General features: G+C 46.6%; 1 long non-coding RNA gene across 1 annotated transcript; it reads left to right on the top strand.

Moving 5' to 3' along the window:
• The first annotated feature begins 56 nt into the window (after positions 1-56).
• LOC307219028 lies at positions 57-19,275 on the top strand. The gene is made up of 3 exons (XR_013840273.1): positions 57-467; positions 18,562-18,582; positions 19,228-19,275. It is a non-coding gene; the product is annotated as an uncharacterized lncRNA (long non-coding RNA).
• Positions 19,276-19,297: the final 22 nt, after the last annotated feature.

The raw sequence follows: 19,297 nt of genomic DNA, 5'->3' as shown, positions 1-19,297 counted from the left end.
ATAACTATACAACTTTAAAGGACGCTTGAAGGCAGCTCTGTACAGGGAAGTGTGGCGTTTGTACATGGCCCCCGGTCATCTCATGGACTATTAACCTGTACACCACTAATCTGCTGCCACCAACCAGGTCCTCCCTGGTAAATCACTTAGTCTCAGTCAGGTTCTCAAATTAACAAAGAAGAGTGTAGTTTATTGCAGACACAAACAAACTTTAACTGCATTCCAAACGTTGTTACTCTTTACCTTCTTAGTCTTAGTTCATCCTGTCTCTGTCTCTTCTACCTCCCCTCACACAAGAACCCACTGCACTAACTGTCTATTTCCAACTGCCTGCCAACTGCTTTTCTAACTGCCTTTCCCAACCAACCAACCAACCAACCAACCAACCAACCAACCAACCCACTAAAACCAACCAACTACCCACTAACAACTACCTCAAACCTCGGGCTAAGCCCTTTTATAAACAGGTAGACTCCACCTCTGGCTTTCCTATTGGTATACATTTTAACCCTTTCTCTCCCCCTGTACAAACATTTTCAAATGAACGGGCAAACGCCGCATCCCTCCCCCCTTAAAGAAGTTTGATCAGGAGAGATAACTGAACAGAGTTTCACTCCTGATCAAACTGCATTAAACATTTAAAGCAACTCAGTTATCTACAGGAAATATTATTAACTGTCCATGGTTAACCTTCATCATCGGGTCTTCTTGATAAAGCATTGGCCACAATGTTCAGGAACCCTTTCATGCTTCTTATGGTGAAATTGAAGTCCTGCAGCAACAGGGCCCACCTCAGCAGTTTGTTATTAGTTCTCATCGTCCTTAGCCAAAGCAAGGGTGAATGATCGGTGCACAGTATAAATTTCCGGCCCCAGATGTAAGGTTTTAACTTCTGTAGGGACCAGATGATAGCAAAACATTCTTTTTCTATCATGGAAAGGTGTTTCTCTCTGGGTACCAATTTCTTGCTGACATACGTGATCGGATGCAGATTGTCTTCCTCTCCCAGTTGACACAGTACGGCTCCGATCCCAGCATTCGGCGCATCTGTAAAGATGCTGAACTCTAGGTCGTAGTTTGGTGTGACGAGGACTGGTCCGGTAGTCAAGGCATTCTTTAGCGCATCAAATGACTGCTGGCATGCTGATGTCCACTCCACATGCTCCAGTTCTTTCTTACGAGTCAAGTCGGTCAGTGGTGCAGCTAGTTCACTGAACTTAGGGATAAATCTTCAGTAATACCCTGCCAAACCTAAGAATGCTCTTACTTTCTTTTTTGACATAGGAGTAGGCCAGTTCGTAACTGCCTCCACCTTGGTCTCTAAGGCTTTATTATTCCTCCACCCACCATATGTCCAAGGTACAGTCATGCATCGGGTTAAATGTGCTTCAGTTTGAGCGTTTTCAAGTTACGCTCCACGGCGACCTGGAAGTAACGGAGCGTGTTACTTCCGGGTTTCGCCGCTTGTGCATGCGCAGACGCTCAAAATGACGTCACGAGCATGTGCGGAAGCGGCAAAACGAGACCCGTGCACGTGCAGACGCGTCTTACGTTCTACTCAGGATGCGAACGGAGCTCCAGAATGGATCCCATTCGCATCCAGAGGTACCACTGTACTTGATTTCTGCATCCCCAATCTGACATTTACTAGCCTTAATGGTCAAGCCCACCTCTTTAATTCTTTGTAGCACTAACTCTAGGTGCTCTTTGTGTTCGGACCAGGTTTGAATAAAAATTGCAATATCATCCAGGTAAGCTACTGTAAACTCCCTTAATCCATGCAGGATCTTATCCACTAGCCTTTGAAAGGTCGCTGGTGCATTTTTTTGTCCAAAGGCCATCACTTTAAACTCATATAATCCTAGGGGATTTCTAAAGGCAGTCTTTTCCTGGTCCCCAGGATCCATTTTTACTTGTCAAGTCTAGACAAGTAATGAAATGGCACCTGTCTATGGTCTCAATTAGGTCATGTAAGCGGGGCATCGGATAGGCATCTGCCTTAGTGACGTGATTTAACTTTCGATAGTCAATACAAAATCTTATAGAGCCATCAGGTTTGTCTACCAGCACTACCGGTGCTGCCCAGGGACTCTCTGAGGGGGTTATGATCCCTGCCTTCAGCATCTCCTGCACCTCGTTGCGGACTTTATCCATGTATGTCCCAGTTATCCGATAAGGGGTCACTGCAATGGGTTTAGCATCCCCAGTGTCTATACGATGGACCACTCCCTTTGCTATTCCTGGAACATTACTAAAGACGGCTTTGTATTTTTGTAGGGTACATCCTTATGTGGCGTTTGCCCTCCTAGGTGTGTGACATCATACTGGGTTCATGAGGAAAGGGTTAACTAATTGTAAAATGACTAACCTATAGGAACCCAAGGGGAGGAGTTACAGTTAGAGTTGTTAAGAGCCAGTCTGGAGTTAAAGAAGAGAGAGGGAGGATAAGTCTGTGGGTTGGGCTAGTCTGATGTGAGAGAGTGAGAGAATCTGTTAAGAGGAGTCAGTCAAACAGTTGAGATAATCAGTCAGAAGGTATTAGGAAGGTATAGGCCGATAAAGAAACTAAAGTTAAGATACTGACAAGAAAATTATCTAAGAAACCATAAACTTGTTAACGCTTATAAAATAAACTTGTTTATTTGGTTCAATTTTAACAACTGTCTGGACTCAGTGTTTTACCCAAGAGTAACGGGTTAGTGGCAGCGGGGAAGCGAGCACAGTGGTGGTACAGGGATCAATAGACCGTCAAATGTCCGGGGACCCTGTATGATCGCCACAAATACCTCCTCCCGCTGTGATTGGGTTAATGAAGGGGCTAGATTCACTTCTTTCTGATTACAATGTTGCTCCCCTCTCCCTTCCTATTGGTATACATTTTAACCCTTTCTCTCCCCCTGTACAAACATTTTCAAATGAACAGGCAAACGCCACATCAAGTTTTTAATGTTTGATGTTTTTATTATGCTTTTATGTTTTTTGGAAGCCACCCAAAGTGGCTAGGGCAACCCAGTCAGATGAGTGGGGTACAAATAATAAATATTATTATTATCATTATATTTTTAAAGTCCATACATATTGGACCTATGTTTCTGTGGTGGGAGGGCTTTTCCCCCAATTGGAAGCAACCATTTGTCTCACTACTGTCATAAGAAAGAAGACCAATTTTTTATGCTTGACATTTGGATTGATATCGTTTTCCATTGACAGTAGGACAAAAGGACTTACATGGAATCAGGTACAAGACATTGTCCCCTTATGGCAGATGACAGTCAGTAAAAAAAATCAGGTCCAGATATATTTAAGCAATCGATACACCACACATGGAGGACTGTGCCTGTTATGTATTGAAGTTGCGTGGCAAGTTCCCTCCCCCATAAGAAATGAAGACACAGGACACGTTATTTAAGGTTAATGGGCGTAAATGGCCACAACTTTATTGATTACAGAATTGAAGGTATTGGCCTTAGGCATTGGCTCCTATCAACTACCCGGCACGGTGACCGGGAAGGGTTGAACACTAACCGTGGGTGTCCTGTTGAAGTACGCCAACTAGGACCCCACGGGTGTCACCGCTCGTGGGCGTGCCGGTGGCCCTTACCTTACTAGGTCTCGGACAAGGCAACGCCCCCGGAGTCCTCTACCGGACTACCCTTTTCCTTGGGGGAAGGTGATGGCATTTCCTTCCCCCCCGTCCATTTGCATAACAATTGACCCCTGCCAATGCCTAACCGCCAAATACCGTTAAAGTTGTGACGTTTGCTACGAGGTAGGCGAAAAAACCAAAAGGCTGGAAATTTGCCAACTTGGAAAAATTCCTACCAGGCCCCTTGTGGCGACCAACCGAAGTCCATAGCAAGGTCAAGCCTGCCTAACCTGCGGGTGGGTGGGATGGGAAAACCTCTCGGCTGCCGAGGAGTAAAGAGGGCGGACCCGAGGCGTGCCTGGCCTTAAATAGTATTAGGCCACGCCTCCCTGGCCCGCCGATTGGCAGGCAGGGGGGGCAGGCACGCCCGGGGATTCCCTGGATCTCGCGGGGGCTGAAATCCAGCCCCCACGCATGTGGGAGGGGCCAGCCCGCAACCCCCTCTCTTCCCGAGGCTCAGAAATGGCTTTGCGTGGCAAGTTCCCTCCCCCATAAGAAATGAAGACACAGGACACGTTATTTAAGGTTAATGGGCGTAAATGGCCACAACTTTATTGATTACAGAATTGAAGGTATTGGCCTTAGGCATTGGCTCCTATCAACTACCCGGCACGGTGACCGGGAAGGGTTGAACACTAACCGTGGGTGTCCTGTTGAAGTACGCCAACTAGGACCCCACGGGTGTCACCGCTCGTGGGCGTGCCGGTGGCCCTTACCTTACTAGGTCTCGGACAAGGCAACGCCCCCGGAGTCCTCTACCGGACTACCCTTTTCCTTGGGGGAAGGTGATGGCATTTCCTTCCCCCCCGTCCATTTGCATAACAATTGACCCCTGCCAATGCCTAACCGCCACTCGAGCGGAGCTCGCCGCCAATACCTTCAGGCCTGTAACCAACCCTTAATCCCTGCTATGATGTCTCCCAGCCATATATCATTTCCTGCATCAGACAGATGCACGCCATCACACCTGTAGAGGGCCTCATTGCAAAACTGTATGCTAGGGTGCCCAATAATGCACCCGCCCAGCGCCGCCACTCTACGTCTCACTGCCCGCTCCAAAACTTTCCTCGCTTTATTAACTCCTACTGGGCTCACGCAGTCTCTCCACGTCCTCCTTTCAAGTAACGAGGACCATAATATTGTGATGTTTGGGTATGTTGTCATCAGATCGGACAGGTCATCAAAAATGTTCCATCTCAGATCAATGCCCTTACGATAAGGGAGGTCGTTCTCCCCTAACTGAATCACCATCGCATCGGGCGGCCCCTCAGCAGCCGCTCTCGCCATCACTGCTGGTTTAAATTCACTCCAGCGCATCCCTCTTCGCGCTACCCATGCCAGCTCTACGTTCGAGGGTAATTTTAAGTTGAGGCCCAGCCCTGTACTCAAGGCACGATTCTTGGCCCAGTGCACTATGCTGTGGCCTACCAACCAAATGCGCACCCTCTTAGATCCTGCAAGGCAAACAAACAGGGAAACCAAGGTCAGGGTTACCAATTGTAGTCATAGATTATTTCTGACATATGTTTTGTAAGCATTGGACTTCCATCTCCCCAATTCCTTTATCCTCTCCGTGGTGAGCCCCAACTGTACTGCAGTGGTGGCCGCTCCGATCCGAAAAGAGTGTGCTGCGAACTCGGCTGCGGGTAGACCGCATGCCGCTAAAGCCATGCGCAAGACCCGAGTGAATTGGTTCCTGGCCAAACAGGATCCATCCGCATGGATCAGGAAGGGGCCAGGGTTTTGGGGTCTTACATATAGAAAGCGCCTCGTATCCCTCACTGGACAAGGACCCTTGTCCTGCGCTGCTGGAAGCCGGAGAAGGGCCCCTTTTCCCCGCTGATCTGTCTTTGAGTTGCGAACATGAACGATTAGGTCAGTCTTGGAGAGGGTGAGATCACTTAATAAAATTCCCCTCTGGGCTGGGGTGGCCACTCCTTCACAGACCACCTCCCCTATGCGTAATGCACCGAAAAAGGCTATGGAGAAAGCGGCTGAGAATAGACGTGCTTCGTACTTAGACCAGCATATTGAACGTAATGCTTTGTGCATCTGGGACAGGATGTCATAAGTTATAGGACGCCTCCTATCTACACTGGAGGGGTGCTGTCTGCGCCATCCCTCTAAGGATTTACGTACAATAAAAGCCGCACACGGGTCGGTTGCGAAAAAGGCTTTACAGAAATAAGAAATCCCTGCCGACTGGATGTTAAGTGTCCTAGGAGCCCTGCCTAACCCCTTCAGGTGAGTCAAGTAGCGGAGAACCTCCCTGGTCGAAGGAGTGGCCAAGGGCCTCGAACCAGGTATGCTACTGCGAAACTTAAGAAAATCAGCCCAAGCCTTCTTGTAAGATCGCATTGTGGAGGGGGCCACAGCACCGAATACTCCCTTGATTACTTCACATTCCCATAGTTCCAGAGATGCTCCGGGAAAGGCATTGATGATTGCTCCGCATCCGGCGCTAACGAGCGGAAGCGCTCCATCTGAAAACGAGACAGAGCATCCGCGATGTCATTATTAGTGCCAGGTACGAATTTAGCCAAGAAGTATATATTGTTTTCGAGGCACAGGAGCACAAAGGACCGTAACAGGTTTCCCACCCTGGCGGATCGCGCAGACCGTCTAGAGAGGACCGCTACCACTGCTTGATTGTCGGTATTGAAACAAACCCTGTGGTTACGGAAATGTTCCACCCAGAGATGTACCGCCACCAGTATTGGGAAAAATTCCAAAAATGTAAGGTCCCGCGTGATGGGTTTTCCTTGCCAGTCAGGCGGCCATTTTCTGGCACACCACTGACCCCGAAAGTAAACCCCGAAACCCAACGACCCGGCAGCATCAGACTGAACTTGGAAGTCAGTACTCAAGGCCAAGGAATCCTGCCATAAGGATATCCCATTGTATTTATCTAGGAATTGCAGCCAAATCCCCAGATCGGCTTTGACTTCTTTTGAGAGTCGCACTCTATGTTGTGGTGCCTTAAGACCTGCCGCCAACCTGGCTAGGCGGTTACAAAATGGACGACCCGGAGCCACAACCCTACAAGCAAAATTTAAGTGGCCTAAAAGGGATTGAATTTGCCTTAGGGTGATCTTCTTCAGGGGCAACAGTTGCTGAATCATTGCTTTGAGTGCCTTGAGCTTTTCAGCTGGCAGCCTAGAAGTCTGGGCCACAGTGTCTAGCTCGATACCCAAATAGACCATGGACGTGGCTGGGCCCTCCGTTTTGTCAGCGGCCAGTGGTACCCCCAGCTCCCCTGCTAGGGCCGTGAAAGCCTCTAGGAGGGCGGAGCACTGCAGTCTGCTATCCGCCGCCAGGATAAAATCATCGAGATAATGTGACACGCCCACCGACCCTGTTCTGAGCCGTAGGGCCCAGTCCAAAAATGTGCTAAAGGATTCGAAAGCAGCGCAGGCTACAGAACAGCCCATGGGCATAGCTTTGTCAATGAAATACGCACCCTCAAATTTAAAGCCCAGCCAACGGAAGTCAGCTGGATGCACGGGAAGAAGGCGGAAAGCCGACTCAATGTCGCATTTTGCTAAAAATGCACCTTGCCCAAATCTGCGAATCATCTTAACTGCTTGATCAAAAGAGGCATATTTCACTGTGCAAAGTTCCTGAGGAATTGCGTCGTTAACTGAGCCTCCCCTTGGGTAAGAGAGGTTATGAATCATCCGAAATTCCCCAGGTGCCTTTTTTGGTACAATGCCCAATGGAGACAGGTGAAGTCCCTCGAAGGGGGGCTCGACAAAGGGACCTGCCACTCTCCCAGCCTTGATTTCTTTTTCTATCTTTTTTCTAGCTACATCGGGCCTTTCCCTGACTGATTTTTGATTTTGAGGGACCCCAGTGTTAGGGGCAACCGATACCGGGATTCTAAATCCTCTGGAGAAGCCCTCCCAAAGATATTGGGCAGCTTTACGATCTGGATATTTGTCCAGTAGGTTTTTTAGTGGCTGCAGGTGGATTGGGGAGAAGGCCAGACCGAGATCCAAATTATTGACGGTTACCTGGTCCCTGATGAGAGGATCCGGGGGCACCTCTGGAATTGTTATGGAAGTACCCCCTGCCCCCCCGAAAGGGCTGCTGCTTACTCTTGTAGCACGCGGAGGCCGGGTGGTTTCCCCAGCAACGCTCGCATTCATGGAGGTACTTACAAAAGGGGCGTGAGCATACGCCCCTGTTGAACTCCCAGCAGTGGCGACGCCGTTTTGTCTCGTTCTTACCCACTTTTGCGAGGTCTTGATTTTTCTTTTCAATGTATGGATTTACATCCTCACCCCAGTAGTTTGGATCCGTAAGGTCCCATCGGGTGGCTGGGAGTAGCGACGCGTTTCTCCGAAAATTCTCATCATAGGTCAGAGCAGCGTTTTCGCCAGCAAGCGCGCGAGCCCTCCTCACGTGAGCCAGGTACGCCACCAAATCCATGGATCGGCGAGGATAAGCCGCGCACACAACTCCCATGAAGATCTGGTAGCCATCTAACCAATTCTCAAAAGTGCGCTCCGCCCTGGGCGTTCTATACCTCCTCTTACCATAAGAGCGCCTCTTTTCACCTTTACCAGTTAATTTAGCTGGAGGGAGGAGTGTAAAGATGTCAACATAATCCCCATTGAGGATCTTATTCCTCTTCCTTTGGGATAGATGGTTCCCCAAAATAAAATCCGTGGGCTGGTTGGTGGCGACCTTTACATCCTCCACCAGCGCCCCATCTTTCCAATCAAGCACTCCATTGAATGTCTTGCGGTGCGAATTGGCCCTGCGCTCGTGCGCCCACAAAGGGATCCCATGATTATTTTCCCCGTGACCCCAGTACCCATCCATGGGGCCCTCACTATCAGAATCTGAGGATGATGTACCTGAATCCTCTTCTGTCTCCGATTGTTTGCTCCTTTTCTTCTTCGCTGAGGTGTGTTTCCTCTTCGACTTCCTCTTACCCCCGTGCGTGTCTCCGGTATCTGGGTTGGAATTGGCGGCAGGCTGTGGCAGCTGGGGCTCCTCACGCTCCTCATCGGACCCAGATCCTGCGCTGTCATCGGTGGAGCTATGCTGAGGCTGTTGTTCCTGAAAAACACTTGGAATACCTGAAGCCTGTGAAGAGAGGATGTTACTGGCACCCTTTGCAGGCGCCTTTCCCTTGCTACTACCTTTTGCGGGCACCTTACCTTTACTACCACCTTGTGGAGCCTTCTTAGATAGTGCGGACTGGGCGCGTGTATTAGGGCGGCTTGTGGATGCAGTCTCAGGCCGTGCACTGGCTGCTGCTGTAAGTGGGATGTCCAACTGCCCTTGATTGCCCGGTGGCGTGTCGGGTATCACGTCTTGTGACGGCTCTGGAGCCGGGGGTGCCAAAGGCCCCGGTCTGCACTGCCTATAGAATGTTTCAAATGCCCTGAAAAACTGAGCAAAAGCTTGGGGATCGCAGGGCATAGCTGCCATGTGCGCGCTTCCATTACTTGCGGCGGGTGCAAACTGATTGCCGGAGGTGGAAGGCTGTTGGTCGCCTCCAGAAGCCATTGCCACTCTGCTGAAGTGAGTTTGACTGATTGACTTATTTATTTATTTATTTATTAATATATTTTTATTTATTTATTTATTTATTTATTATTTTAATTATTATTTTACTTTTATTTATTTATTTATTAATATATTTATTTATTTTTATTGTATAGCTATCTGTTCAATTTATCCCAACCATTTATTTATTTATTTATTTATTATCCTAACCCTATACTTGAAGCTGCAGCGTTTGCTAATTGCACCAATTAATTTCAAGAGCAGCGGTAAATATGCAAGTTGCAACGCTTGCTGATTGCACCAATTAATTTTAAAAGCAGCGCTAAGTATGCAGTCTGCGGTATTTGCTAGGTGCACCAATTAATTTTATTATTATTATTATTATTATTATTATTATTATTATTATTATTTTAAAGCAGTGCCAAATAGTATGCAAGCTGCAGCATTTGCTAATTGCACCAATTAAATGTTTTATTTTATTTTATTTTTATTTTATTTTTTTTTCTTTTGTATATATATATATTTTTTTCAAGCCGCGCTAAATAATATGCAAGCTGCAGCGTCTGCCAATTGAACCAAATAATTTATAAAAGCAGTGCCAAATAATATGCCAGCTGCAGCTTATGCTAATTGCACCAATTAACTGTAAGGCAGCGCTAAATAATATGCAAGCTGCAGCGTTTATTAATTGCACCAAATAATTTTAAGAGCAGCGCTAAATCATATGCAAGTTGCAGTGTTTGCTAGTTGCATCAAATAATTTTATTATTATTATTATTATTAAGTAATATGCAAGCTGCAGCGTCTGCCAATTAAAGCAATTAACTTTTTAAGAGCAGCGCTGAATACTATGCAAGCTGCAGCGTCTGCCAATTAAAGCAATAACTTTTTAAGAGCAGCGCTGAATACTATGCAAGCTGCAGCGTCTGCCAATTAAAGCAATTAACTTTTTAAGAGCAGCGCTGAATACTATGCAAGCTGCAGCGTCTGCCAATTAAAGCAATTAACTTTTTAAAAGCAGCGCTGAATACTATGCAAGCTGTAGCGTTTGCAAAATGCCTCCATTAATTTTGCAAGCTACCAGCACCTTAGAAACAGCACACACACTTTACCACTTTATACACTTTAGGTACTTGCTCCCAGCAGTTTGCAACAGTAGCGAATTTCCCTTGCAAAGCCCGGGTGCACTGGCACAAGCAACAGAATAACCTTACGAATGAAGGCACAAAGTAGCAGCCCCCAGTCACAGAAAGAACTTCGCCTGCACAGGGGAATTTATTGAGCGTGCGTGCAGCTGCTGAATAGAAGGCTAACAAAGTTGCGAGTTACTAAGCAGTCTGAGTTATTTGTCGGACTGTGCCAACAAAAGGAGCAGTTTAGCTAGACACCCCTTGCACAGCGAAGAGACAGCTTAACATTCAGAGGAAGGTTATATATTTAAAGCACTAAACCTCACAGAGGGCAAACGCCTCACCTAAGATGGCGGGCGCCTCCTCAAGCCACGTGGTTAAGACAAAATGGCGGCCGCTAGCTGCGGTAACCTAGGTAACCGGTAAACTTTCACTGCACAGCTAGAAAAGCCCCGTGATCGCGCGCCCTCAAAGAAGCAGCCAGCTTAACATTCAGTCAAAGAAGCAGCCGCTTATCCACCCTCTATTTTATTTCTTTGTTTACTTATTTATTTTAGGCAGAAATAAGAGGCGCAGGCTGCAAGAATTATTTATTCTATGAAGAAATAAGGTTCACTGGCTGCAAGAAATTAAACAACGTCCCTGCGCTTGCTCAGCCACCCAAGATGCACAGCCGCAAGAGTTTAAAAACAGAAGCACAGTTCGGCTCCCTCCCCCCCGAAATCACCAACCTCACGCAGAGCTGACTCCCTGCGTTATGAAGACAAAGCCTTGTCCCTTTAGCTGTGAAAAGAGCTGTAATCCAAGGTCTTTGTGACTGAAAGGAGAGCGCGCTGTGGGGAAAAACCCCTGGTCCTGCTGCCCAGTGTTGGAAGAAAGCTGCAGGCGCCTCCGACGATGGGTAGATGAAGAGACCTAGCGGGAGGGAAAGAAAATCTAGCCGAGAGCAGGGTGAAGACCTCAAGGAAATACAAACCGCTCAGCTGGGAAAGGGAACCTCTCGGCTGCCGAGGAGTAAAGAGGGCGGACCCGAGGCGTGCCTGGCCTTAAATAGTATTAGGCCACGCCTCCCTGGCCCGCCGATTGGCAGGCAGGGGGGGCAGGCACGCCCGGGGATTCCCTGGATCTCGCGGGGGCTGAAATCCAGCCCCCACGCATGTGGGAGGGGCCAGCCCGCAACCCCCTCTCTTCCCGAGGCTCAGAAATGGCTTTCTCACCCTGGCCACCAGGAGTATTGTGTATATAGTTTTCACTCAGGTCCACGTCAGTTACTTTAGGCGGGAAACCCTGGGTTGTTGTTGCTACAGTGTCGACAGCCAGCTGCCTATAAAAGCAGGCCGGCTGAGCTGTTTGCTGTTCAGTTCTGTTCCAGCTTACAAATGAAGAGCTGCTTTGTAGAAATCGCTGTGTCGTCTGCTATGTCTACCCACTATTTAACAGTGCCTTTAAGCTTACATCCTCTCCAGCATAAAGGCTAGAGAATATAGTTAACTCTTGAGGAAGTTGTGGAGACTGAGGATTGCTACTTTCTCACAGCTCCCTAAGTCCTCTGGTTCCTTCCCAAGCAATCTGAGGCTCCATCATTTTGCCTGTCTTTGCTCTGCCCTTTTCATACCTCTTCTGGTTCTGGGAGACCAGAGGAGAGGGGAGTTGGTCACAGCAGTCAAAGGGACCTTTTGGCTATCTCTACAGCCTGCCTAATCTCTGTCTCTTTGCTCCTCTCCAGCTTCTACTTCTGCCTCTTCCAGCTCACTAAAGTCTTATTGCCACTTCCAACACCTCCTCCTCCTCTCAGTCTGCTCCCTCTTCTCCTTCTGACCACTCATGGTCATCCCACCACCAGTCCCATGGCTCTGAGTCTTCTTCGCTGGGGGGGGGGGCGGATTCCCCAGCTGGTACCTCCCAACCCTACTCTGCCAGACCATGGCAGTTAAGTAACAAAGGTCCTGCTGTCATGGATGAGCCAATGATACGGCAGAGTGTTGGGGTCCCTTAGCAGCACAAGTAGCATCTTGATAGCAGCAGTCCAGTAAAACATCTCCCCCCCCCTTCATTAAAATACACATAGCTTGGTAACTTTTTTATTAAAAAAAAAGTATTATGAGGTGCTTTGAGCACAATTTCTTTTTGGGTGGAAAAGCAGTGTGTTTGATGTGACATGAACATACAGCTGTGATAGCTCAGTCAGTAGAGCATGAGACTCTTAATCTCAGGGTTATGAGTTCAAGTCCCATGTTGGGCAAAGGATTCCTGCATCGCAGGGAGCTGGACTAGATGACGCTCGCGGTCCCTTCCAACTCTACAGTTCTGTGATTTCAGTTGATCTGTGGTGGTCATTCAAAGCAGCAAGACACCACACGAAACTGCCAGCACGAAGGAATAAGCAAGAATATATGAGGCAGCCCCAGTACATGACAGAATCCTGGGAAGTGGCCAAAGTAAACAGATTGAAGGCTAAACTGAAAGTTCTTTGTGGAGAACTTTGGGTCCAAATTGTGTGTATGCGTGTGTCAAAAAACCCCACACATCAAAGTTGTTGCCTCAGCGCACCTCCACCCCAACTGCTGCTTGTTTCACATTAGGAAGCGTTCTTCTGCCACCAGGGGTGCTCCCCCCGGTGGATGACAGACACAGTTTGTGTTTCGCATGGAAAGCTGCTGTGTACGAAGTCAGACCATGGGTCCATCTACTGTAGCTTACTATTGTCTACACTGGTTTCTAATGTTGCATTATTTTGGAAGGTCATAAAGCTACCAAAAGGGATGCGGGTGGCGCTGTGAGTAAAACCACAGAGCTAGGACTTGCCGATCAGAAGGTTGGCGGTTCGAATCCCCGCGACGGGGTGAGCTCCCGTTGCTCGGTCCTTGCTCCTGCCAACCTAGCAGTTCGAAAGCACGAAGTGCAAGTAGATAAATAGGTACCGCTGTGGCAGGAAGGTAAACGGCATTTCCGTGTGCTGCTCTGGTTTGCCAGAAGCGGCTTAGTCATGCTGGCCACATGACCCAGAAGCTGTACGCCGGCTCCCTCGGCCAATAAAGCAAGATGAGCGTCGCAACCCCAGAGTCAGCCATGACTGGACCTAATGGTCAGGGGTCCCTTTACCTTTACCTAAAGCTACCAATACTTCTGTGTAATGTCAGAATGGGTGTATAAAATCAACACACCAAATAAGGATGCGTGCAGACAAGGATGCGTGCAGATACATCGTTGACGTATCAGAATATTCGATCTAGTTCACATTGAAAAGCGAACCTGCCTAATTTGCACTTTCCATAACAATACAAGGACCGAAACACTGTTGGATGAAATGGACAAGAAGGAAGAGGTTAATTTCCTTCATGAGTGCAAATCATCCCATGTATGAGATAAGCCAACAGGCCAAAGGTCAGCCAAGACAGCTGCTATGGTGATGGCCCAGTGCCATCTATCTAAGTGACTGAGACATGTCAGCTCATTAGTCAGTCAGTGAGTCTGTCTGTGTGCCAGGGTCAGTCTTGAGAAGTGAGTTGGAGTCTGTGTAACATCTAGAATTGCTGGAACAACAGAGATACTTTTTGTTTGTAGCTATCTATCTGTATCTGTATCTGCAAAGTCTACCAGCTGTATGTATATATCAGCATCCGGAACTGTATTACCGAAGCCTAATATTCTACAGCAGTAAACTATTTTGGATCTTAAACTGCCTCTGTGTGGTGACTGGAACTAGAGACAATTCCACTGTGTGGGTATCTCACCTCAGATCCTCAATGAACACATCCACCCTTTGATGTCTGCAATTCTCCGAATTTTGCATTGCTGTTTTTTCAGCCAAGTCATGTTAACAAAAACACATATATTAAGGTAGTGTGTGCATAAAAATGCATATATTAGTGAAAAAATGCATACAAATTTGCATTATATTAGGGGAAACTGCTCTGCAAAAAAGGGAGAAGTATTTAAGGCAAAATCTCATAAAAACATTTGTAGAAATGGACACTAAAATGCTGGTGAGCTTTGATGATGCTTTTACAAAATCACCAACTGGTGTGGAAATGTGGAGAACTGAATTTAAGATTGGGAAAATGAGAAATCAAGGAAACCTGAAACTGATAGGGGAATGCGGAATTTCAAAGGATAGTTGTGCTTTAGTTTGCATATTGTTTTGCAGAGTGTGAATTAGGTAATCCACCTTTCCGTGGGGATGGAATTGGCTATCTGACGTTTAGAAGATATCTGAAGGCAGCCCTGTTTAGGGAAGTTTTTAATGACTGATATTTTAATGTATTCTTAATCTTTTGTTGGAAGCCACTCAGAATGGCTGGGGAAACCCAGCCAGATGGGCGGGGTAAAAATAAATAAATAAATAAATAAATAAATAAATAAATAAATAAATCTCCCTCATCCCTAATTGAATTGCAGGTGTGGGCAAAATGATTCATTGCTCCACAAGTGATCTTCACATATCTTTTAGGCTGCAGTCCACACATTCCCCATGACTGAAGGGACTTTACAGAGCCCAACGTTATCTGCAGTCCTGCTAGGACAGAAGGGGCATTTGTAAGAACACTGCTGGGCCAGATCAGGCACCCAACGACAGTACGACGAGTTAAACTAAACAGGAGTGCACTTTGGCTGTGAGACCAAATTGTCCCAGGACAGCCGTGTCTCAATATGCAGCTTTCCTACCCCTACTGTTCACTCCATTGCTCTGCCTTGAGAAAGGGCAATGTGTGTTGTATACATCCTGGGTAGGAAACCTGCAAACCTCCAGGTGGTCTTGGACATTCATTCCTTACCTGTGGCTGTGATGGCTGAGACTGAGAGGAACTGAAGCCCAATGACATTGACTGAGCCACAGATGTGCAACCCCTGCTTGAGTATGTTCACAAAAAGGCCTTTAAAAAAACAGTATTTTATTTAGAACTATCGGAAGGCATGGCTATATGATAGGTTATGACATAACCCTCAACTGTCCTGATTTGAGCTGGAATTACAGAAGCTATCCCAGCTTCTGATTGGCTCCTGGGATGTTGGCCCATTTTGGCTCCCGCAAGACTATGGCCCCCAAAGATGCCCCTTTTGGGGGGCACACTCTCTCACAAGTCACCTGGTTTGCTCAAGAGTGCGGCCCAACTTTCCTCTGAGGAATGTTGAGGGCATATGTTGTGAACATCAGGCCTCTTTCAGAAATGTGGCCCTGATTTGGATGCCTCTCTCACCCAGGTGGCTGCTATCTCTTATATAAAAAAAGAAGGAGACAGGGTGAGGGGTTCATAAGACAGAAAGAGACAACCACACCTACAGTGGCAACGCAAGAGAATCTTGGGGGACTTTTCAACAAGACTCCAACAGCTGTACCAGGGCTGGGGGACCTCAGGTCTGGTGGCAACAGTAGTCCTCCTGGCCTCTCAGCTCAACCCATGGGATTCCCCTCACGCCACACTCATTTCCGCCGACCACACCTTCACAGTTCCAGCTCTGCACCTACCTTGAGTTCTTTTACTTGGCTGGAATGTGTTCATGAAGTATAATAAGTCCTTTTGCATGCCTAACAAGAGAGAGGAAGACAAGGGTGTGCGGTGGGAGAAACTTTGAACTTTTGCATGGCTGGAATGTAGATAAGAGGCTTATCAGTTACTCTGCCTACTTTTGCCCCTGGCCATGCCCACCATGGGCAGCAGTGGCCTCTGGAAGGATACCCCTGAGGGAATGTGGCCTTCAGTCCAAAAAAGGTCCCCTACTTCCAAAGAAGCTACAGGAATGGATGGGAAAGAAGACCCTCCAAGCTTAGCTGTTGCTGATGTTGCTGCTGCAACGTAGCAGGACGTGAAGGATCTTAACAAGCTGGAACATGTGCAGAGGAGGGCGACCAAGATTATCAAGGGTCTGGAAACCACGACTTATGAGGAACAGTTGAGGGAGTTAGGTATTTTTAGCCTGGAGAAGAGGAGACTGAGAGGAGCTATGACAGCCATCTTCAAATATCTAAAAGGCTGTCACATGGAGGATGGAGCAAGCTTGTTTATAAAATAATAATAATAATAATAATAATAATAATAATAATAAATTATTTATACCCCACCCATCTGGCTGGGCTTCCCCAGCCACTCTGGGTGGCTTCCAACCGAATATTAAAATACAGTAATACATCAAACATTAAAAGCTTCCCTAAACAGTGCTGCCTTCAGATGTCTTCTAAAAGCTTGGTAGTTGTTGTTCTCTTTGACATCTGATGGGAGGGCGTTCCACAGGGCGGACGCCACTACCGCAAAGGCCTTCTGCCTGGTTCCCTGTAACTTGGCTTCTCACAGTGAGGGAACCGCCAGAAGGCCCTCGGCGCTGGACCTCAGTGTCCAGGTAGAACTATGGGGGTGGAGGTGCTCCTTCAGATATACTGGACCGAGGCCATTTAGGGCTTTAAAGGTCAGCACCAACACTTTGAATTGTGCTTGGAAACGTACTGGGAGCTAGCGTAAGTCTTTCAAGACCGGTGTTATGTGGTCTCTGCGACCGCTCCCAGTCACCAGTCTAGCTGCCGCATTCTGGATTAGTTGTAGTTTCCGGGTCACCTTCAAAGGTAGCCCCACGTATAGCGCATTGCAGTAGTCGAAGCGGGAGATAACCAGAGCATGCACAGAGCATGTTTACTCCTGCTCTGGAGGCTAGGACCCAAACCAATGGATTCAAGTTACAAGAATGTTGATTCTGACTAAACATCAGAAAGAACTTTCTGAGGGTAAGAGCAGTTCTACAGTGGAGGCTGTGGACTCTCCTTTGTCAGAGGTTTTTAAGCAGAGCTTGGGTGGCTTTAGTTGAGATTCCTGCATTGCAAGGCACTGGAAAAGTTGACACTCAGGGTCCCTTCCAACTCTTCAGTTTTATGAGGCAGTTTACATATACCAATGAAGCTATGCACGTAAGCTGGGATGCCTTTCAGATAGTTTTATATGATTGCTGATGTCTCTGTCCTGCAGTGAAAGAGCACAGATAAGAGCTTGGGCCATGTGTGTCAGGTCAAAATGACCTTGCCAACCTTATGTCTAAATACAAATGTTTCGAAACCTTCCAGCTCATCATGGCCATCCACGATTCTCCTTCTGGAGTAAACATTTCTATATATATATTCTTAAATAATCATGTATCCTAAGTTTGCCGTTTTTTTTTAAAAAAAAGAAATTAAATCTCCATCATATATACTCTTAGAAAATTCAGGAAGCTGAGCCATGACAGCGATGTAGCTAAAATTGAGAAATAAGAGAAGGTATCAACGTGTGGGAGGAAGGGCTGGTCCCAAAGTTTGCAGAAGTACAGATAAAAACATATTTAGGAAAGACAGAAAAGGCCTAAAGGGCAAGGAGGAGGAAACATCCCAAAATAGCCCAGTGAGAATTCTCCAAATTTTGCACTGCACTTCACCAACCCAGTAAAGAGTACAAAAATTCATATACTGGGGGAGCATAAAAATCCAAATATTAGTGAGATTTTACACACACACACACACACACACACACACACACACACACACACACCATGAAGGGAATCCGCTTGCAATAAATGGGCACAAAAATGTTTACTATGAGAAATTTGCACAAAAATGCTGATTTTTCATGAAGATAGAAAAATGTTGCAGAAATATGGAGGACTGAATTTAAGTCTGGAAAAACGAGAAACCAACAGCACCAAAATGGAAAGATCTGCCCTGCCTTACTGGTGGAATGAATGGGAGAACAACCTTTAGTATGCCAAAAGCAACCATAGCTTGCTGGTTGGCTCAGATCATGAGCAGCAGCAGCACTTCACAATTCCACTGAAGTTGCCCCTGTTTCTTGCCCTCCTCCACTCTGCGCTTGCATCGCAGCAGTGAATAGTTTGAGGGGGCGCATCAATATTTTTTGTTCTCTTTATAAAGCAAAAAAAGCCAATATGGTTGCCAACAGAATGTTTGAGCAACTTGAGTAACCAAGTTGATAACTCAATAACTCCTCCCCCAGCACCAGATGCCTGTTAATCATTCTTTGTGTATAAAAGCTGGTGTTGTTCCCTGACATTTTCATTCACCTTGAACATGAGGGGGGTCATTTTTGTGCTGCTCATCACTCTTGTGGGTAAGCTCCCTACTTCCTCTGTAGGGATGATGATCTCTAGGGGGACAAGGTGGAATTGGAAGTCTCACCTCACCTTATCCCAAGTGAAATCTCTATCTATCATCTATCTATCATAGATTGTCTATCTATCATATTAAATTACAATTCTTTCCACTTACAAATGTATTTCTTCCCCACACAGGGAGCCAGAAAAATGGTATCGGTAAGTCAAGTTCTCATTATTAACATGCTATCTTTTTGGTAGTTACTGGCTAAAGTGTAGAAAGGTTCTCTGTGGATTTGTGTTACAGTAATTTACATTTTGACATTCCCCCCCCCCCTCAAAGGGCACAACACACCACAAGGGACCATGTAAGGATTGTTTTCATTTTTGTGGCGTGGAGGGGGAGCGAGAAGGATTAATTTATGGGAGGGTCAAGATTCACAGCACGAGTTATAGGCCTGCTCTTATATACTGTATGTCCAACTGTATAGCCTATTAGTTACTAGTGTGTAAGCCTATTGAACTCAGTAGGACACACTTCCAGGTAAACATATATAGGACTGAATTGTGCAAGGATTGTTTTTGAATTCAGCTGTGTTTAGGAATCACAGAAATTGATATTTACATGTAAATCTGCTTTTGAGAGACAATTACTGGTAACCTTTTGGTTTCAAGCTGAATTCAGCATCCTGACATATACTAGAAATATTATAATTCATTCACATATTTTGCATAGTTTATTTTGTATAATTTATAGTACTTTGGGAATGTGCTCAATTCCCAAGCATCACAGATATTACTGTTACTGTTGTGTTCTTATTTGTGTAGGTACTCAGAATTATCTCTCCCCCTCCTTTTTAACAGAACCTGGTTTTAGCAATCTCAAATCCTACCTTTACAACTATACCGGACTCATTCAGATTGGATTGGAAGA

The sequence above is a fragment of the Podarcis cretensis genome (assembly GCF_951804945.1).
Source record: "Podarcis cretensis genome assembly, chromosome: 6".
Classification (NCBI taxonomy): domain Eukaryota; kingdom Metazoa; phylum Chordata; class Lepidosauria; order Squamata; family Lacertidae; genus Podarcis; species Podarcis cretensis.
This window is presented reverse-complemented; position numbering and strand designations above follow the sequence as displayed.